The sequence below is a fragment of the Rattus norvegicus genome, chromosome 7 (assembly GCF_021556685.1).
Source record: "Rattus norvegicus strain SHRSP/BbbUtx chromosome 7, alternate assembly SHRSP_T2T, whole genome shotgun sequence".
Classification (NCBI taxonomy): Eukaryota; Metazoa; Chordata; class Mammalia; order Rodentia; family Muridae; genus Rattus; species Rattus norvegicus.
Window position 1 is genome coordinate 57,021,632 of NC_141540.1, and position 22,354 is coordinate 57,043,985.

At 42.6% G+C, this 22,354-nt stretch overlaps 1 long non-coding RNA gene across 3 annotated transcripts; it reads right to left on the reverse strand.

The window, feature by feature from the left end:
* Positions 1-7,792: 7,792 nt before the first annotated feature.
* On the reverse strand, positions 7,793-19,433 carry LOC108351449 (uncharacterized). 3 transcript variants are annotated; one of them, XR_015624645.1, is made up of 4 exons: positions 19,124-19,433; positions 11,693-11,764; positions 10,597-10,688; positions 7,793-9,400 (listed from the first exon to the last, which is right to left on the reverse strand). It is a non-coding gene; the product is annotated as an uncharacterized LOC108351449 (long non-coding RNA). The 3 variants fall into 3 exon arrangements; XR_015624644.1 differs by lacking the exon at positions 10,597-10,688 and adding an exon at positions 17,239-17,393; XR_015624643.1 differs by lacking the exon at positions 10,597-10,688 and having other exon boundaries at positions 19,124-19,430.
* Positions 19,434-22,354: the final 2,921 nt, after the last annotated feature.

Consider the following 22,354-nt stretch of genomic DNA (forward strand, 5'->3'; position numbering starts at 1 on the left):
TTCACCCATGGGCGCTGAAGGATTGTAACTCATGTCCTCCCTCACGTCTGTATAACAAGCAAGTCCCTCTACAGAACTCTGTAAATGGTTTATAACTAACTACATTGGCAGTGGAAGTGTGCTCATCTGCTTGAATTCATAGGGTCATTCCAAAATATGGGAACTCCTTACCTGTTTCATCAGAGGGATTCCCTGAAAATTTGGCAGCACTCTAGCTATTAGGCAGATTTTTCTTAGGAGGTTTCGTGGCTGAAAGGAGTCGACTAGGCCCTACCTGATCTAGAGCTTTCTCCTTTGGGTAACATAAAGACTCTAATGTGTATCTTGCAGCCTGTGGTATACTAAAATCTGCCGGTTGGCGGATAGGACAAGATCAGACTGTAACATAATATTTAAGGAGTCCAAAGCTGTAGCTACAAGCCACTTATGATGATTTAAACATGATGGCAAATTAAATTACAGTTTGAGCCCCTCATTTGTAGAAGGCACATTTAAGTATTGAATGTCACAGTTCAGAGCTTTTCTGTCACCTTTGAAAATTGTTCTTTAATTGTGTAGATAAAAGTGCTGATGTGAGACTTTTGAAAACCTTAAAAAGGAAATAACACGATAAATGGACATAGGATATATGTAGACGCAGAAAGCATTGTGTATTTTATTACCCTGTATGATGCCTAGTCCAGGGTTCCATAGAGGAAGTCTATTGGTTAAGAGTTTAGGTTTTGGAGACTGACCAAGTTCAGGTTTTATTTGTATTATTTCTTAGCTGCAGGGTTGGCCAAGTGGGTTAACTGTAAAACAGGCATAGTGAATTTCTCATGAGCGTTGAGCTCATGTGAGAACACTTGTACAGACATTTTTGTGCAATGTTTATTTGTACAAATATCTGTGCAGCATCTGCCATTTCACAAGCCATCAGCAAGAACATAAGGGATTGTTGCTATTACTATGGACAGAGATGATAGTTTCATAGAACGCAGGGACAGACAGACAGGACCACCTCACCAGACGGAATGCCTTTGACCAAAGGAAGTAGGCAGCAGCTTCAGGCTTCCCCATCCTAACCCTTTAAGTTTGTCCTTTTGAACATTTTCTCTCCTTTCCCAAGTTAAACTTCAGCAGACCACGTGGTTTTGTAATGTGATGTTTATTACCACTTCTAAGTATGGAAACAGTCCAAACTTGTTTGATAGACAAGTTTTTAATCCCTCGCCTCATCCATCCCACCTCCCTTTTTAGAACATTTACACTTTTGCCTCCATGGTGACACCCTTTTCTCCCTCCACCCTTAGGAACACTGAGTAAGCTTTCATATTGATGCCCCCCCCCCTTTCAGAATTAAGTCAGCTAGAACCCATCCTGACGCATAATATTCAACACACCCAGGTACAACGTTCTGGATGGTTCTCTGACACATTCTTCATTGGTGTCTGATGGTTTCTAGAGGAGTAGACCTGCCTCCTACCCCTAATACCACTGTGTCTAGAGATCCAGAACCCACCGATGAGTCCCTCCAAGAAAATAGTCCCTATTCCAAGTCTTAAAGTAGGGGCATGGAGATATGGCACAGCCATCAAGAGCACTTGGTTCCTTTCCGAGGATCCAGGTTTGATTCCCAGCATCCATGTGGTGGTTTACAACTGTCTGTAACTCTAGGACAGGACCTCTAACACACTCTTCTGGCCTCTGAGAGCAGGCATGCACATGGTATTCAGACAAACATGTAACCAAAACATCCAACTCCCAAAATTGAAATAATAAAATTAAAAATTATTCTGTTTAAAAAAAGTAGATGTCATGAACCCAAGTATGTTTAGGTGTAACAAGGCTTACAAAACAGAGAAAGCTGGGTCCCAGCTCCCAAATAGCACTGTCTACAGAACGGGCTCACAACTAACTGTGCTCAGCGATTGGGCTTCTACTGATAATCTAGGATAGCAGGGAAATGGGTTTGATATTCTCTAACCACAGTTCTCGTTGAACTTGGAAGATTGATGTATGGAAAACCATTGTTTCTTAGGTACCCAAGAATCAGCCCTTTGAGCTTAGGGAGCTTGGTGGTCTAGAGTTTCTAGGGTGCTGCCAAGGACTGGGAGCAGGAAGGGCGCGGTCTGCCAAGGTCACAGACAATGAGGCCATGAGAACAGCAGTGTTGAGAAGTCTTCCTGAGGGCGCTGAACGACATTTCATGTTGTAAGTTTTCCGCTTTTGAAAGACACCATCCCTGATCTCTGGCTTCTAATTTGCAGCATTGGTGGGGACATTCATCTCTGTTTCATACTGGTCATTAAGAACCTTGATCAGGCAACAAAGACAAATGACCTGTCCCTCGGCCATAACAGAGCTTCCAAATTTAATAGTCCTACTGAAACCATTGCGAAGCAGCATTGCACAGTTCCCCTGTGTGAGCACAGTGCAATGTCTTCCTACAGCTAGCTACTCATCACCACATGTCTCCGAGACGTAGCCTGGGACATGGTCATTTACATAAAGGCTTTCATGTGGAAGTATGTATTTCGTTTTAAATTCCTCCCAATATATCATGCTGAAATCGGCTAAACACATTCAATTTAGAATACATTTGTCACTGAGCGAATCTAGCTACAGTTTAGTACAAATGAAGTATTAGAGCTTTTCCTAACATGGGCTTCATTATAAAGAAGGTAAACACTGTCACTATGCTGGGATTAGAGGAGACTTACAGCAAGAAAAACAAGCTTTACTCATCTTTTGAGAATTCCTTCCCTGGGAGACATAAACAATGTCTACCCACTCCTTATAAGGTTGATAACAAGCAAAACATGTCATTCACTTGAAGTTCACCCTGGGAAACCAGGGTTTTCTTACAAAGCATGGGCAAGGGGTTGCTTACAACCCCAAAGTTGCTGCACCAGAAGGTCTTTGCCCAGCATGGATGATGGCTTTCCTATGACTTCATTGATGGAGCTCCCGCTTCAGTTGAATTTCTTATGGTGGCTCGTTTTACGTCAACTTGACACAAGCTAAACTCATCTAAAAGGAGGGAACCCTAATTGAGAAAAACACCTCCATAAAATCTGACTGTAGGACATTTTCTTAATGATTGATGGGGAAGGGCCCAAGCCCATTGTGGGTGGTGCCATCCCTAGGCTGGGGCTCCTGGGTTCTATGAGAAAGCGAGCTGAGCAAGCCATGGGGAGCAAGACAGTGAACAGCAATGCCCCCATGACCTCTGCATCAGCTCCAGCCTCCAAGTTCCTGACCTGTTTGCATTCCTGTCCTAAATTCCTTTGATGGTGAACAGTGATATGGAAGTATAAGCCAACTAAACCCCTCCCTCCCCAACTTGTTTTTTGGTCTTGGCGCTTTATCATAGCAAGAGAAACCCTAACTGAGACACTTCACCAATCTATGTACTCTATTACATCCTGTGACCCACTAGGTCACATTCTGCCCCTAGGGCAGAATTGCATACAGATGGCTGAAAGACGCTGAAGGCAGCAGCTGGGGTATCTGGAGGGGGTGTGGCAGTTATATTGATATTCCCATCCTCATTTTCTATGGATAAATGTCAAGATGAAGATGATCTTACGAGCGGGCACAGCTGATCTGCCGAAGGTGGCAGCTGCTTTGCTCAGAGGACACATTCTACGGTAATCCGCTTTTCCTGTAGCTATTACTATTCCTGATCTTGGGAGAGGTTTTACTAATCAGGTACTTGAAGGACAAGAATCCACAAGTTTCTGCTATCTGATTCACATAAACAGGGGAGAAAGTCATTTCAAGAATTTGCAGGTGCTATTTATAGTCCCAAGAACAGCTTACATTTGGAATGAGAGAGCACCATTGGGCTTCTGGGTAAACTAAACTTGATTTTAGAAGGCCCTATCGGGGGAAAAAAAAATCTCCTAGAGATGATGTAGAAAATGACCCTGGTAAGAACAGCTCAGCTCAATCTGAGGCCCATAATTCAAATATCTGAAGATCTGTGCTTTGGTTTCTCCACAGAACCAACACTTAGGAAAGATGTGATAATCATGAATATATTACATGTCTCTTAGTTAGGCTTTTATTGCTGTGAAGAGACACCACAACCATAGGAACTTTTATAAAGGAAATCATTTAGTTGGGGCTGGCTTACAGTTTCAGAGGTTTAATTCATTATCATCATGGTGGGAAACATGGCAGTCTGCAGGCAGACTTGGTGATTGAGAGGTAGCTGAGAGTTCTACATCTTGGTCTGCAGGCAGGAAGAGACTGGCCAGACTTGAGCTTCTTAGACCTTAAAGCCCACCCACACAGTGACACACTTCCTACAAAAGGGCCACGCCTATCCCAACAAAGCCACACCTCCTAATAGTGCCACTCCCTATTGGCCAAATCTGTCCAAACCACCATAGCATGTAATGTATACTATTTACTCTGTAGAGTTTTATGAATGGACAGGGCACTGTTAGAGGACCCTGAGAATACCTAATACCATTCCAACCATTTATTATGGTATCTTGACAAGTTATTTGAATACATTTGTTCATTAATTTCTAGGTTGCCTTGAAGAAGTATTGAGGTGCCATCTGCCTCCTTAGGCCTTCTGCAGAAAATTCTTTGCAGAGCTGAGGTTCCCAAGTCATTCTCTCCAAAACCTTCCAGAGTGTGCTCAACTGTGCTTTCTCCTGGCTTACACTTGCTCCAGTGGTTTACATGGTGTGAATTCCAGCATGCTTTCTGGCTTGTGCAGAGACCACTTGATTCTGGAGAGGAATATTCCTGCTGTCCTCAAAAAAGCAGTTCCAACTTTCCAAACTCAAGATGTAGTGGTACTTGTAGCTCTTGGTAAAAAACAAAAAACAAAAAACAAAAAAAACCAAAAACCAACAACAACAACCAAACCAAACCAAACCAAACCAAAACAAAACAAAATAAAATAAAACAAAAAACCCTACCAGTTGTCACATTAACCACCCTTTCCTGGATCAGACGTATTTTTCTAAGATTGGGTCTTTTTCAGATTTGGGGAAAGTCTACAAGTAAAGAGCCTCACAACAGGTACGGTTGTGAATAACTGTGAAGCCACTGCCAGGCTTCAATGACATACTCTTACTCTTTAATGGATAAGTTATAAGGATGGATATTTATGCCATGAAACTCCTATGCCAGGGCAATCTGAAGCCATTGTTCCTAGAGACTTTCAGATGAACTAAATCTACCTAAAACCAGACATTGTCTACTAGGGCAGTAACTGATCGTTATGTCTCCTATACATGAATCCTGCTGGCTTCTTCTGTGTGTCATTACCTTCCTAGATATGTTTGACATGACCAAGCTAACACATCACATCTGCAGAGCAGGTTCAGGGCTTAGTAGCTATTGACATTTAGAAGCAACTACCTAGCACTGGATTCTTCACTCTCAGCCCACAGTGGGACATTACTCAATCTACAAAGCTCATGATGCTGGACAAGTTTGAACTTTTGCAATAAAAATTTGCCACAAGCTTGTTCTAGAAAGAAAAGTACTTAAACCCTGGTGTATTGGAGACAAAGCTAAGTGTTTGCTGAGTATTCTGACTTCCATTATGGCCCCTTGGCATTTGCCTCCTCTGATGTGCAAAGCCAGCAGTAAGAGCATAATATTGACCTCAATCTGCTTAGGCCCTTAGAATTGAGCCTTCTATTTATTTGCTGTTTCTGCAAGCCTGCAATTACAATGCTTTAACATTTGAGTAAAAGCAAATGCTATAGCAGAAGTGACATGTTGATGTACATGGTTCCCCCAGGTCTGTAGTTGAGTGTTATAACTCACCTTTTCATGCTTGATATTATGCAATATCACATTAGGATATATAACTAGTACTATATATATCCCTTTTCCTTGTAGTTAGTGTCTCATATTCAATACCCAGGAGGCAATGAAACTTTCTGGTGCCTTTCCTTACTCTCTAAGAGAAGCATTGCATTTTAATTATGAATGTCAGCTCCATGCTTGGGTTCAGATCTTGGCTTTAAAACGCAATAATGAAATGACTTCATCAATAGAAGGGTGGGGGGATGAGTCCATTTGATCTGCATATACTGACTAAATACCTTACATGTCCCATAAAGTTTGCTTTTCACACAGATTATAGAAGCAATAATGTGTAGTCATACACATATTTGCACAAGGAGGGTACTTCCTGATCACTTCATTCAGATTTATTCTAGCTCTGGTAATAAATCAGGTTTGACTCTTTGGAGGAAACAAATCCAACTGTGTGTGTGTGTATGTGTGTGCATGAGAATGTGTGTGAATGTACATATATGCATGCTACCATACAACACAGGGATCAGAAAACAACCTTGGGTGTCCTGTTCTCACCTTGCCCCTTGTTTGAAATAAGGATCTCTTGTTTGCTCCTCCTAACACCAGGCTACATGCCGGGCCAGTGATTAGGGATATTCCTATCTGTTGCTCACCTTGTGTAGGAATGCTGGCCTCAAGGACCTGTCACAAATGTACTACAGTCTCAGGCATTACATGGGTCCTGCGGGCTCAACTCAGGTCCTTATGTTTGCTGACAAGTGCTGTCTCTTAACTGCTTCATCTCTTAATAGCCTGAGCTGAGTTTATTTGTTCATTTCTTGTTTTTTGACGTACTCTTTGATGTCATCCTTGGCCATAGTCCTTAACCACTACAGAACTGCAAACAACCACTTTATTGGATTTTCCCCTCCTGATCAGTTTGCAGAGGCCTGCCTTTTCCCTTAGGTTCCTCCTGTCATCATCCTTAATTAGGTGATTTTATGCTCAGCACAATGGGCCTTTACCAACTTGATGCACACAGGCTCATTACCATTGACCGTAAATGTACAAAGCTGGGCTTGGCACTTGTTGGAGACCTTGGCAGTTTTGCTGTGTTTATGTACTGGACCAGTATGAGGACCAAACAATCCTTTCACAGGGGTCTGATACCAGATATTCTGCATGCCTGATATTTATGATTTCTAACAGTATCAAAATTACAGTTGTGAAGCAGCAACAAAAATAATTTTATGGTTGGGGGTCACCCCAACATGAGGAACTATATTAAAGGGTCACAGTGTTAGGGAAATTGAGAACCACCCCTCTCTACCATCTTGGTTGAGAGCAGATTTCATTCAGCATATTAGTGTCTATTTCATTTTCCCCAAGCAATGCCTTCTTTGACCATGGTGGTAGGTTATGGATAAGGCCTAGTCTTGAACACAATGACGATGTCATTTTCATGCCACGGTGCCAGAGAAAGAGCCATATTTGATGAATTACTTTAACGTTTAGTAATCAGTAACAGATTGCAGTGCTTGGAAAAAGGAGATCTGATATATGTATGTATTTTCTAGTAATAGGTTGGGTAAAGTAATATATACAATTTTGAATGAGAGTATAGCACATGAAGTTATACTTGAGCACACAGATAAAAGAATTGGAAAGATATTCTTGTGAGGAGCAGTTGATTTTTTTTTTAACATATAAGCAGTTCTTATGAACAAAGCAGTCAAGAGGTTTGAAGCAGGAAGGAATGGCAGGCATTCTTTCAATCTTGAGAGGGTAAAATAAAAAGTGATTCTTAATAATGAAGACCATGGACTCAGAATTAGGGGTAGGGAGGTGACCCATGGGTTAGAGCTGTTCTTGCTGTTCTTGCAGAGGACCCGAGTTCGGTTCCCAGCACTAATTGCAGTGGCTCACAGCTGCCTGGACCTCCAGCTCCTAGGGGACCAAACACCTCTTCTGACATCTACGAGCGGACGTCCTACACATACATACAAACTACAGAAGAACAGAGACTCCGAGTAAATATTTTTGTTTAAGCAATGCATTTGAAAACAAAGGAATCAAAATATACATGAAGGGATTATAAAGGGCAACTTGTTAATAAAAATCAGCTTTTTCACAGACTGGAAAAGTTAAAATGAATTGATAATTGACCAATTTGTGAATCTCTTTCAATTTTACTGTCTCCAACAGTTTGTCTCCTCTGGGATCCTTTCCAAAGCCTGGTCTCCATGAAATAAACTTAACGAACCCCTCAGATATTATAATATTACATTGAGTATATACAAAATTTTAAATGTAAGGATATAAATAATTTTTAAAGTCAAAGTATTGAACCTGGGCGAGGGGAAAAAGGAGGGGTTAGAAGAGGGAAAATGATGTAGTTATATTTTAATTAAATTTTTTAATAAAAACTCAAACAAAAAAGGGAAGGGAAAAATCAAATTATGGCCCTTCAGAGGAGTTAACAAATAATTCTAATATCAGTTATATTGTGGCATCACTTTAAGTCAGTCTGTTCCTTGTTACGATTACTTTGGAATGAATTCTGTTGGCAAGAGAAAATAATTTAAGAAAATAAATGTATGTTTGGTGACTAAACGTGTGTTAGAATAATCACTTAACTCTTTGAGTGATCCCTGATGACTATAAATTGCAAGTGGTGCAATTTCCTTCCTACAAGGACTCAGCCTCTTGTTTCTAGGGAACTCTTAAGACAGAAAAAGAGACAGCTGAGTTGTTTCAGACCCTCAGGGGAACTCAGGGATGACCCCTGCCTCCTCCTCTCTCTCTCCTTTTCTTCTGGTATTGATACAAAGGCTAATTAGATACCTCTCAACATGGCAGAGGCTATAGCCCACAGATTGCAATTACAAACCATGGTTAAGACTGTGGCCTCTGCTGAGGCATTAATTCCCCCAGCTGCTTAAATAGCATTAGTCAAAATAAAAACTGAATTGTGACATTAAATTGTAAGCAAGCAATATTTAGCTGGGAACGTGGGGAGGTGGTCAGTGTGATTGTTGAATGGGTTAGCGTCATATGTTCTTCTCATTCTAATTGTATTCAGGTAGACACCATACAACATTGAGAATGACAAGGTCAAAAACATCCTTTGTTGGTACCATAAAAGCCTTGGGAGACTTGGTGGTGTGTTGATGTGGGCACTGAAGTGGCTATTAAGACACAGTTACAAAGTCTCTCTGGGCTTCATTTTAATCCGCGTTGCAAATGCCCACCTGTTCCCAGAGGAATTTCAGCATTCACTGGGAAAGGGGTAGAAAGGTAGCCTTCTCTGTGCTATGATGTAACATATGAAAGACTGAAAAATGAATTTTATCTATCCTGCTGGGCAGGCATAGAGTTTTTGAAGCATCCTGAGAACCTCCACAGAGTTTTGTATTAGCAAAAATTATGTGGAGAGCTGCAGTGTCGATTAACATCAAGATGTTCTTGGATGGATTTTCTCAAGGGATTGCATGCTGGTAGGTGTACTAGCAGAAGTTGTCTGTCCGAGTATTGTGGTAGCATAGTATCAAGCAAAGATTTGTCTGTACACATTAGACACATGCATGTATTTCACTGCCTCAAACTCTGGCGAGTAAGTAAGAGGACTCCAAGCAACTGATGTCTGAAAAAGAAGAGAGAAGGGAAGAGGTTTTTCTCTACAGAGGAAACAAATGGAGACATCCAACAAAGCCGTTCATTTATGGCGAAAGCGCAAGCAGTATTTGATGGATATTAATCTCCTGATTTCAGCGATACTTGAGTTTTCAGATTGCACCATAAAACGCAGGGAGCATTTCAAGAGAGTTGGTACAAAATATTCTTGAATGAACTGGGACGTGATCAAAGTGTAGGAAGTTTTCCCTTTTGGCTCAAAAAGCATCGGCTCTGGCATGAGGAAGGATTCACAAAGGAAATTATGACGATATTATTTTTGGCAATGGAGTTCGAACACTATTTTAAGTGCCAACTCTTAGCCCTTTGCCTGGAGTTCTAGGAGCTTCACAATATGAGCCAAACTAACTTCTCCCATTTTCTCTACCTATGTGGACCAATACTCTGAGTGTCTTCTATTCCGTAGTCAAAGGAATCATTGTCTATTGTATGGACAACCTTCACATCCATGTGCTGGTTTATACCGTTGCTTACATATCCAACCTGATATTCTGCATCTAGCCCCCATGCCCATCCACCACAATACACCTCCAAACTCTCTAGTACGTTTTACTTTTTTAAAAGTTATTAATCTTCACACCCCACTTTCCCATAAAGGGTGGGTCTTTCTCTGATTGGTATGTCTAGGCTGCATATAAATTCCTCCAATAATAATTACACAAGGAAACATCATAATATTTATTAAAGAGATATTCAGATTTCACACTAGAAAGTTTAGTATAAAAAGAGGTAGAGAAAAATACTCTTTCATTACTCTCCAGCTGAATTAGTAATTTCTTGCCTTGTGACAAATGACTCCACAATGTAGCAATTTATAACATACATATTTATTATTGTACTGTGTCTTTGCAGTCCTGAGACAGATCTACTACGTCCTTGGAGTTACAGCCCCTCACAAGGCTGGGATCAGAGTATCTTTGAGGACTGAAGCCTCATCTAAAGACCTGACTTGGGGAAGGCTGATAGATTGGAGGTTCTTTATTGACTAGGTACTCGCCACTTTCTTAGCACGTGAATTTCTGGATTTCTCCAACATGACAGCCTATTCCATCAAAGCATCCGAACTGACAAGTCAGCAGAGAGTCTGATAGCAAGACAGAAGTCACAATCTTAGGTGGCCTAAAGAGGAAAGTGACAGCTACATACCTGTATGAGTCAGGGCTCTCGGAGGAACAGAGCTGCTAAGTTTTCTACATTTCTCCCCTCCGATCATCCTATTGTGCTAGTTAGGATTTCTACTGTTGGAACAAAACATCGTGACCAAAATATAAGTTGAGGAGAAAGGGGCTTATTTGGCTGACACTTCCACATTGCTGTTCATCATTGAAGGAAGTCAGCGCAGGAACTCGAGCAGGGCAGGTATCTGAAGGCAGGAGCTGATACAGAGGCCATGGAGGGGTGCTGCTTACTGACTTGCTCCTCATGGCTTGCTCAGCCTGCTCTCTTATAGAACCCAGGACCACCAGCCTAGGAATGGCACCACCCATATGGGCTGGCCCTTCACCACCATCACCAACTGAGAAAATGCCGCCATAGCCGTATCTTATGGAGGCATTTCTTCAACTGAGGCTCCTTCCTCTCTGATGACTCTAGCTTGAGTCAGGTTGATACAAACCATCCAGTACACCATATACACACTCTATTAAAAAATGCTACTCTAGGTAAAATATAGTGAAAATCTGAGATGGAATCAACAGGATTTGTTGATGGACTGGCTGTGGCTTATAGGAAGGAAGAAGTTGTGGAAGATAACCGCTGGGTTTTCGCCTATATGACCAGAAGGAGGAGATGAACACTTAGAGATGAGAAGGACTTGGGGGGTGAGCCCCTCAACAGGTTGCTGGGTAAGGGAGGGAATCTCTGGTTTAGTTTTGCACAGGTTTAGTAGAGATGTCAAGTGAGGGCTGGCTTTCTAGGATTCAGCAGGGTGGCTGAGCTCTGATAGCACAGATTTGGACACGGTCAGCTCAACTGCCATTGAAGGTGACCCAATGCACCTGAGATATTGGCCAGTTCTCAGGTAGAGCGACTGTTCTCTAGAATAGCAGGGCTCACTGGCCACTCCATTAGCTAGGGGACTGAGATGGCTACAGTATCCAGGGAGGGTGAGATCAAAGTCTGGCTTCTGCTCCTCCTGGTTTGTAAAGAAGGAACCTGATGTAAAAACCTAGTAGAGAAGACCCATTAAAGGGAATCTGGTGCTTTCTTATGAATTACTCTCAGGAGGGACACCCCTACTCACCTGCAGGTAGGTCCTGCCGTTTGGCATTATGGGACGACGTCATCAACAAAGTTCATGTTCAAGAACGGTGCACTGAAGTTACAAAACAAACAAATCATAATGTTTTAAATAAGGTTACAATTTTGTGTTGGGCCACATTCATAGCCTTGGCTACATGGGGGCAGAGGAACACAGGCTGGACGGAACCTGCTGGAGCATGGTTAATTGCAGATGAATTCCCTAGAGCATTTTTCTCAAGAAGAGAGCCCATCCTCCCAACTGGGCTCTACATTCAGTTTTCACTGATACAGCTTCAGAGAAGCAAACATCAGAGACATAAGAGAGCTTAAGAAATGGCCATATAATGATGATGATGATGATGATGATGATGATGATGATGATGATGATAATAATAATAATAATAATAATAATAATAAGGAGGAGGAGGAGGTAAAGAGAAAACAAAGTAAGAAGCTAGGTTGAATGGTGACTATGCCTGCAAAAGAAAGAGGAAAGAATGAAAGGGATTGGGGGAAAGAAAGGAAAACACATCAAGTCAACCACAAACTGAGACCATTGCGATAACGTATAATTTAAAACTAAAGGTCAGAGAGAATGAAAGAACAGCCCCAACAGGCTAATGTGATTAAGGGGAAAAAAGTAAACAGTGATTTCAAAGCACAGGAGGTTAGCTAATCGACACCAGCTGAACAGAATTAGCCACACTTGGTCCAAAGATCAGTGGGAAGTGTCCTTGAGCTGCCGCCAAGAGCCGGCACTCCTGCCCTGGCCCGCCAGAGTTCCACTGGCATGGTTCCCTATGCTGAGCAGAGACCCTGACTTCTCACCCGGTACCTTGTCTTTCTCAGGCCTGACTTCTTTTCTCTAGGGTTCTGTTGCAGATAGCCTCTGCTCTCCCAAGTGTAGGGATGTCAGCCTGGGTTCTAACTTCTGGCTGAAAGGGGTAGATACCTGAGTCAAATCAGTTAATAGACATAGTTTTGTTCTCTTTAGGCATGTTAGATGTTTCAAAAATATCCTCTTAAAAGCTTGTTAGGTCAATTAATAATATAGCACAACAATATAATAAACATAATATGTTAGGCCTGAACCCCTGCTTGTTCCTGCACAAGCTGGGAAACCCTCCTTACCCCCATTCTGCCCACACAGAGAAAACTCTGGGCTAACATCACACTCCTCATCAGGCAACCCACCCAAGAGTGCCGGCCCAAAGGCTCAGTTTTTGATCCTGTAAGGACACAAGCCCAGCTCCCAGCTGACAAGTCATCACTCTTTGTCTAAGCCCTATAAACCTCATTTGCTTTAGCCAGTGTGCCCAACTTCATTGACCTCACCTGTGAGATCAGGGAAACCTACCGAGGTTTATGCCTCCTCATAAACCACCTATATACTCTCAATCTGACTTGAATTGGCTTACGGTGCTGGTGGAGAAGCCTTTTAATAATATTATATGATTTTTATTAAAATATGGCTGCCTGTGTAAAGTAAATAATGAGGAAGGAGTAATAGAACATCGTCCCAGAGGCAAAAGGCCACATATTATATATGATTCTGTTTATATTAAATATCCAGAGGGTAACTGTTTAACTGTTCAGTAGAGTCAAAGTTTTATTTTGGAAGCATGAAATGTTTTGAATTGTTTGAGGTAATAGTTGTAATATTATGAGCATACCAAACTATCTGAGTTGTTGCTCCTATAATGGCTTATTTGAAATTTTACTTTAAGTATTATTGGCAACAAAAGAGTTCTGAGCTAAAGGGATCCACACACTTCTTTCTATGTAGGTGGTAAGCATTGAGGTCATTGTGCTGAGGATACCAAGTCAGTTCTGGGCACCGGAGCAGGGACCTCTGGGCCATTGTCTTCTTACAATGGTTCCTTCACCATCCACACTGTAGACAACAGCCAACTCCTAGGAGAGAGGCAAGGCACAGCAAGGCTTACATAGCTCCATTGTCACAAGATAATCTGTGAAGAATAATGAAGAATTTGAAGAGACAGAGACCATCCTCCAGTATTCTGGGTAAATGTATTTCCCATGACCTCATGTGTAACCAAGTGGGCTTTGCTGCTTTGTAGAGCTCTCTAGCTGAAGAAGCATAACTTGTGGGTCCACGTGGGAAAGGAAAAGTTCATGTTTTGACACCACTATAAATCACCTGAGTTACAGCGCACGAAACAGGTTTATCTCAGAAGGCCATCAAACCCTGTTCTTAAATGGTTGAAGACAGCAAAATTCTCAGGAGCCCTTCTAGACAATTCTATGTGGATGAAGGATCAAATCTTTCCCATCAAAGGCTAAGAAAGTAATACAGGTAACTGCTGAACGACATCTTGTAGACAAAACATATACCTTCCCCCCAGGACAGCTCCACCCTGGACGCATGCTGGCTCAGGGGCCTGAGCTTTTCACTCAGTGACCATCCTGGTTTTGGAACCTGATGTTATTTCCTTCTTAGTGTCCTCAGAAAATTTTTATTTACAAAGCTCTGGTGGTTTCTAATTCCCCATTAAGCCCATATTTATCAGATAAAAAAATCTAGATGACTCATAAGCTTTCAGAATTAGAGAGCATCTAACTTCCTCTTTATAAGGAAGAATCCAGAAGGTAAAGTTCAGAGAGGTTGACAGGTTCTCGCTCGGGCAGAAGAAAAGCAGTGACCAAAATACTCACTACCTTATCCCACAATGCCCTGCTGGACCACAAGGCCCAGCCTTTTGGATCTCTTGGGATTAAATAGTTTCACTGTTACAGTTGGGAAGAAAGGAAGATTTTGGGGAGCCTTGGTATTTTCTTTATAGTTTAATAGAGCAGTATTTTGTGTCAGCACAATTAAACAATATATTCAACAGGAGCATAGACCATGGGGCATTGAGATCCTTTCAGGGCTTCACCCACCTTTGCTCCACCCATGTATTCCTTCTCGTGCTGTCCCACCTAAGAGCTTGTCTGCCTCTGCTTGCAAACATGAATGTTAAATCAAGTTTTTCCTCTTTACCACTTAATTCCCAGAAAACTCCGAGATGAGTCATTTACTAATAAATTCATATACCATTAGCTTTGGTGGGTTTTCTAACTAGCTCATAATTTATCACATTTTTTCCCTAGCCTGAGTTCTTCTACATGGTCGGCTTCCTTTCCTCGTCTTCTTATGTCTGTCTCCTCAGTGCTCTGGACGAATCTCCCCCTTTATTCTAACCTGATCGGGAACATGGCCAGTTTCCTCTCCTTGTCTTCTCAGTGTCCAGGAGAATCTCCTGTGTTCTGATTATCTCCCAGAATTCTCTCTCCCCCTGCCAGATGTCCCACCTCCTATTTCTTGCCTTAGCTCATTGGCCATAAGCTTTTTTTTTTTTTTTTTTTTTTTTTTTTTTTTTTGTTGACAGGTGATAATCTTAAGACATTTTCTCTCCACTTGGAGGGAAAGGAAACTTTCTGTGTCATCTAGCATAGCACCATGCTTAGTGTTGGTTTTCTCTCTCTCTCTCTCTCTCTCTCTCTCTCTCTCTCTCTGTGTGTGTGTGTGTGTGTCTGTCTGTCTGTCTGTCTGCCTCTGTCTCTCGTGTCCCTTTTTCTCTTTCCTTTCAAATGTCTTTCCCTCTCTCTCTCTTTTTTCTCCTGTTATCACTCTCTTTCTACCCCCACCTCTCTTCTTCTTTCCTTCTGTTTCACTCTTTCTCTCACCTGCATTCTTCCTCTTTCTCTTCCTCCTTCTCTCCTTCCCTTTCCTCCTCCTACTCAGTGCAGAGAATACATATTCATATACTTCATTGTTTACTTCCTTTGCGATTGACATTGCACCATTGACTTTTAAACATTTAAAAACTTAATCCATATCATGTAAGTCAGAAGACAACTTTGAGGGGTTGGCTCTCTTCTTCCACTTTTGCATGGGTTCTAGGTGTCAAGCTCAGACTTCATCTGTCAGACCTTCACAGTCCAAACCATCTTGCTGGCTCTGCACATATATTTTAATATTGATATAAACCCTATTGTGGCCATTTCAAATGACTCCATATAGTTTCCTTAATCAAACATCAGAAAAGCCATCTCTTAAGTTTTTTTTTTTAATTTTTTTAAATTTTAATAAGTAGACTTCAATTTAAGTTTGAGCTTGGACAGTTTGGTTTTAGTTTATAAAGAGTTGGCTTTAGTTGCATGTCCTAGAACAATATCAGGTATGTCTAATCCCCCCTTTTATAAAGAAGCACTTGGTAATTTTCTAAAAGCTATCATATTCCTCTTAAAATTTGTCTTTTCCAAGGCAAACATCCTCAGTTCTGTCGATTGTTTCTCACGTTGTGATCTCCACACTCTTCACCAGACTGTGCTCTTCTGGATGGGCCCCAATTTGCGAAGTATGGAGCCAGAATTAATTACTGTAATAACAATAACTATAATAATAGCCACTGTTTATTCACTGTGCACAGTGTTCCAGGAACCGGCAGGAGGCTAAGCTCACTTAATCCTCACAAAACTCTCTACTGTATTGGTTATTATTCTTATATTTTTAGATGAGGAAACTAGTTTAATATGTTAACCCGGCTTGTATAAGGTCACACAGATAGGAAATGACAGTGTTAAGATTAAAATATACTCCATGTTGCGAAGAATGAAACAACAAATTCAACTTAGCTAACTTCAACTTCTCTTCCTTCTAATTCTGCTTCTGCTTTGCAATTTTGTTTGCTTTTGTGTTGTGCGTGTGTGTGAGCTCTTGGCTTGCACACATATCTGCGTACCATGTGTGTGCCTGAGATGGTAGAGGCCAGAAGAGGAGATCAGAGCCCTTAGAACTAGACTTACAGATGGTCGTGAGCTGTCTTATGGCTTCTGGAAAGTGAACCTGGGTCATCTGAAAGAGTAGCAAATGCTCTTAACCACTAAGCTATCTCTCTAGCTCCTCCCCCTCTTCTGTCTTATCGTGTGTGTTTGCTTGTGCTATGTGATACATACATATGTGCATGTGTGTGGAGGGGGGGTGCAAGCTAGTGAGTGTGTATGGAGTGGAGCTAGTGTGGAGGCCAAAGGAGAACATTCAATGTCTTTATGAATTTCTGCTTTATTGACTAGAAATGAACCAGATGGGAGCTTTCTGCAAGGCTGGCTGCACGGTGAGCTTCTGGGATCTACTTGTCTGTGCCCCCCAGATCTGTATGCACAGCCAAGGCCAGCTTGCAGAGTGAGTATTCCTACCACAGATCTATCTCCCTAGTCCATGGTAGAAACATATTAATGTTGCTCCAAATTTATGCCATGTCATGCAAAATTTATGACCAACATACCAAATTTTTAGGCTTACACCTTAAGATTTCTTGATCATTCTTGGTGATTTCCAATGTATGGAAAAATACAACAGAGCCCGGTTCTCCTAACACATGTCTCAAATTTCTAATCTACCCATTTGTGAGTATCCATCCAATCCTTCTTTCATGTCAGACACTGCCGTACGAGTTGATAATACTGAGGTAAGGAAGGTAGACTGAGTGCTTCTTGCCATGGGCTGACATTTTGTTGAGAGGCAGATTCTAGAAATTAAGTTACCTCGGATGGTTCCGAGGTCCTAAGGAAGATAAGGAGACCCGTATGTTGGAGCACGGCTTTGATGGAGAAGAGACAGGGCGGGCTTAGCGGGTAGGACAGGCTTCTTGCAAGGCGGTGACATTGGGTCACAGGCAGGAATGATGAGAAGGAATGAGCTATAGGAAGAGTAGAGGAGAGAAAATGAAGGGTCAGAAATGGTAAGGGCTGAGGTCTTCCTGGGACCAGAAGAGGCTTCGTAAGTTCAAGAAACAAAGAAGCCTGTGTACTTCAGCACAGATGGATGATGGCGGAGTGTGGAGGAGGATGGAAAAAAAAAAACAAAAAAACAAAAAACAAACCCAGGCAGAGATAGAGAATGTAAGGCCCTGTGGTACATGGTAAAAAGATGAATTTCTTTTAATGCAAGGACAGAGCTTAGTCTAGTTAATCTTTTAAAAGATTGTGATATCATCTCTGAGGGGTAAGAGAAGAGGGGCAGAAGGTGAGTCAGGAGGCTATCCGAAGAGTTCTGTGAGGATGTCAGAGCTTTAGGTCAGCTGGTGGCTGGCTCAGCTGTGATCAGTGGGAAGAAACAGATGAACCTGAGAAACGAACGATAAAAAATAAAAAAAGAAAGGTGGATAAAGAATTTCTGGCAAATTGAGTGGAATGGAGTAAGAAATAGAATTTAACTCAAGGCTTTGGGTTGGTGAGCATATAAAACGTCCTGTTTATGCATAAGGATATGTGTGTGTACGTCTGGGTGTCTGTGTACATATTTATATACAAATAAGCAGATACATCATTGACTTATGCTAACTAGTGCTTACAAAAAGTCTGACTCTAAGACTCTAGAGTCTAGGACTGAGCTAGGCTAAAGATCTTGTTTTGAATTACTTAGTAAATAGAGAAGCCTAGGTCTGAACCCAAGAGTGACTGGCATCCAAATAGTTCACTTTTTTCTGTGCCAGCCCTGGGACCCCGATAAAGGCTATATGTTGCTACAAGCTTCCGTGCAATTAAAGAATCCCACAGTGTTTTTATGCAGGGCATTTTCTATTACAAGCCGCCCAGTATGCACGGCCTACCCTGGGGGCCGTGACGGGCTCAGCCGCAGCTTTAGAACCATGTTAAAGGGTGCAGGCACACTGGGTAAAGTCAAAAGTAAGTGGAATGATTAAGTGGATGGAGCAAATAACTTCTGAGCAGTGGTTAAAAGATCGCAGCTCACCTCAGCGCTGACTAAAGAGGGCATAAGCCTGTAAACCAGTCTAGGAGTGGAAAAACAAAACAGAAAGGGAAATGTCCGTTGCTGCTAAAAGCGGGTAGAAATTTCTTGAAGGAATAAGCAAAGAACAGAATTTAATCCATTCTTTCCTCTCGGCCGCCGGTGGGTCACGTGACCGTGATCTGGGGATTTTAAATCTCAAAGAAGGGAGCTCCAATTAAACGTAAACTAAAAATCCACCGGAAAACATTCCTTTGTCCCTCCAGTCTGTCACGTGACGATCACTTTGAGGCCCTCACTTTTGCCTAAGAAAGGACGACCTAGATAAGCATAGGAGAGTACAGTTTGAATACGAAGTTACACTGAAATCGTTGTTTCTGTGGAACAATTATGGCAGGGACAAGTCCACGCAGTCATTGTCCAGCTAGGAGCAGAATTACGCACTGAAACGTACTGGGTGTTGTGGCTTTCTGGTGGCTAGAGAGAAGGGAGGGCTGGTGCCACCCTGCCCTGTTGCCTGAATGCTGCTCCACTCTGAAGAACCGCAGGCTTAAGTTTCAAACCCCAGCTAGTGATTTCCTTGCATTTGCCCCAATGACTGCACATTTGTAAGTGAAATCAGAGAACCTGGCTGCTAAATAGCGCAGGGACAACTGTCCGATGCAATGGGGGTGTTACCTTCCCACAAACACTCTGAAGATTCTATCAGGACGCGAAGGCAGAGAACCTTGGAGAACCAGCCACATCCGGGTTGTCCACAAAGCTCAGGCCGCTGAGGGAAAAGGGCTTCCTGAAAAGCACACCTGTCCTTTTCAGGCACCTCTCAGGTGTCACATTCATTTTCCTGATGGTTTTGACTTTGTGTTCCTGTTTCTCTTGCGCAGTTGGAAGACGGCCCTGTGTTCTGAAAGTTAAAGAAGAGAAAACAAAAATCCCAGAGAATGTGTTTTCTTAACTTGGGCTTTGCTGTGTTCCCACGGGGCAGCCCTCCCGGATTTCAGTCTTACATATATAAAAGCGCACCTGCAAGAATGGGACTTGGTCCATCAAGGAAGGTCATAACATTCTGCCTGAATGCGCAGAGAAAGAGGGAGGAAGAGGAGGTGAGGGGGGGAGTGAAGAGAGTCAGAGAGTGAGTGTTCTCTGTCCTATAGCTCTGAGCAGCCTGGTGGGTAAAGAGAACCCTGTGTGCCCTTTTGAATTGGGATGAGTCACACACGCGTGGAGAGGCTGGGGCAGTATCCTTTGTTTGGTTCTTTGCAATTTGGGGATTGGTAAATTTGTCTTAATGGACAGCTTGATTGTTTCCCCTGGAGAGGAAATGTATTATTAGCATTTCCTTGTGAGCTGGGATAGGATCACTTCAAATACGTTATCCTTCATCTATAAGTCTCTAGCCAGAGTGTGTAAATACCGAGAATTTCTATGGATAAAATAACCGTGGTCCATTTCGTCAGGTCTCGTGTAACCTGCTTTGGGAGAGTTTGTACTGGAGGAGTAGTTAACTCTGAAAATGGTCAGCATGACTTAGTAAACCTTATACTTTGTACCAGATGCTAAGCTGTGTGTTTTTGAAGGTGATTCCTCACCTACTTAACATCACCTAAACGCTGGCTTCCAACTTGCCTGTCTTTGGAGCATAGCAGAGCACGGGCCAGAGGAACCAGACAGCCAATCACAAGTCACTGAGCCGATGCATGAGTGGGTTAGCTTTGTACTCATTTCCGGGTAGCTGTGGGGTCTGAGTCCCCTCCATGGCCGCAGCGTGACTCTCTGAAAGTTCGTTTTGTGACAAGCAAAGTAAAAAGGCAAACAGTATCCCCTCCCCCATATTTATAAGGAAGTCACTTCGTAGTTCTGCAAAGGGGTCCAGGCTTCTCCGTGCAGGCACAGGAAGAGAAGCAGTGATGCCGGACGATCTTCCATGATGTGGGGTGGGGATGGGAGGACTCTGGTGGTGTTTGGCTTTTTCCTGCTGTGCCTCCCAGCCATGAGAATTCCGGTCCTCAGCCACCTAAGAGGATTATTATTATTATTATTATTATTATTATTATTATTATTATTAGTCTTCTGTCATAGGGATGCGCATTCTTGCTCAGCTGCTGTTTTTGTAAAGTAGAAAGGTAACTTATTCGTCAGACTCTGATGTGGGCTTTTCCCCAGACTGCTAAGCGGGAAGGAAAACAGAAGACATATTTAATGGATAAGAAAGGAGGGTTGTCAGGAGGAAGGCGTCTGCCAGGAGAGGCAGTGGGAGCCGAAATTATTGCTGCACTGACTTGCTGACAGGTTAGGGCCAAAGCCTGAGTCATGCGGCTGAGTTATGAAGGGCAGGTTCTCACTTCTTCGTCCTTTCATTTCCTCTTGAAAACGGGAGGGACCACACTTGCGCCAAACTCAGTTCCGGGGTTTCCCTGGGTGGTACTGCCCTTGTGTTCTTGGTGGTCTGTTTGCTGTTTCATGTTCATTGGAGAGGCCACAGGGAGCCAGGAGATGCAGGATCCAGTGGAAGGAAGTGATTATAACATACTCTGAGGCAGGTACCCACACCCTCAGCCTCTTCTCTCTCTTTTAATACCTGTTTCTGAAACTGTCGCACAGCTGCTTCTGCAGCCTGAGGATTTTGATTGATTCATGGTATATATCAATTAGTCCAGGCTGGTCCTGAATATGTGATTCTCTGACTTCAGCTTCCCGAGTGCTAGACACAGAAGTTGACCATGTCTCAACATTTTTATTAACTAATTAGAAAATACTAAATCAAAAAAGAAACCAAGACGAATTTCTGAAATGAAGTTGTTGACGGTTCTGAAGTCTTCGCTGTCCTGATTTGTTCCTTCTCGCATGATTGATTCATATCGATCTGCCCCGTGAGTCTCTGAGGGCAGGTTGGAAAGTCTGTCCCCTTAACTGTTGTTCTGTTTTTCACAAGCTGTCATATTCAATTGAGGAGTGACTACCCAGAGACTTGGCAAGATGATGCTAGGCAAGAGCCACCGTTCAGCCTAGAAGAAGGATTTGCTTTCCATAACTCTCATGCAAAGGAAAGAGCAAGGCCATGTTCAGGTCACCCTTCCCAGTCTGCTATGACTGGTTGGCCACTCCTTCCTGTCAGAGGGCCAGGCTTCTTCTCTTTGCTGTCTGCCGTGACTCCATTTCTGTAGAGGGTCCATCTGCAATCCTGTGTGCAGTCTTTGCTGGGTCTTCCAGCCTTCCTCTGGTTTCTCCTGCAAATTTTCTGGATTCTATTTCCAGTGACCAGAGTATTTTCAATGGGCACATACTTTGCCACTTTGAGGACAGCGGTGGTCACAGTGTGTTGCTGTAAATCACAATCCAAACCGGCTTCCTCCATAAAGTTTTATAAACTCATTGGAAGTTCAGGAGTTTTCCAGATGGATTTGCTCCAGGGGCTTATGTAACTGTTTCATCAAAGATCTGCCTTGTTCCCCTTTCTTAGCATGCTAAAGCGGTCATGCCATTGTCCCTGAAGAATTGACAAGACCCAGGTCTACAGACTTCTGCTTCCCAAACAACCAGATGCTGTTTACTCCAAAGCCCCAGCAAATCCTCCCTCTCCCTGTCCACCCAAACACACCGGGCCAGGCAGTAGCTATACTCTATTAACTTCTAACGGCATACCCTATTTCTTAGTCAGGGAAGAAGCCAGCATCTCTCCACCTTTTGTCTTCCCTTCATGACAAAAATGGAGGCAAGAAAGCAGCCTGCCTGTTGGAAAGGCAACCTCAAGATCCATTTTATTGGTCAAGTGTGACCCTGTACCTGATGTCCACGGCTGGTTCAAAATCCCTGTAGCACCAGGTCTAACTGTAGCCCTGTTTGAATGAATGAGGCTATCTATCTTTATAGTAAGCTCAGATCTACTTGAAAGTGGTTTGATTTCCAATG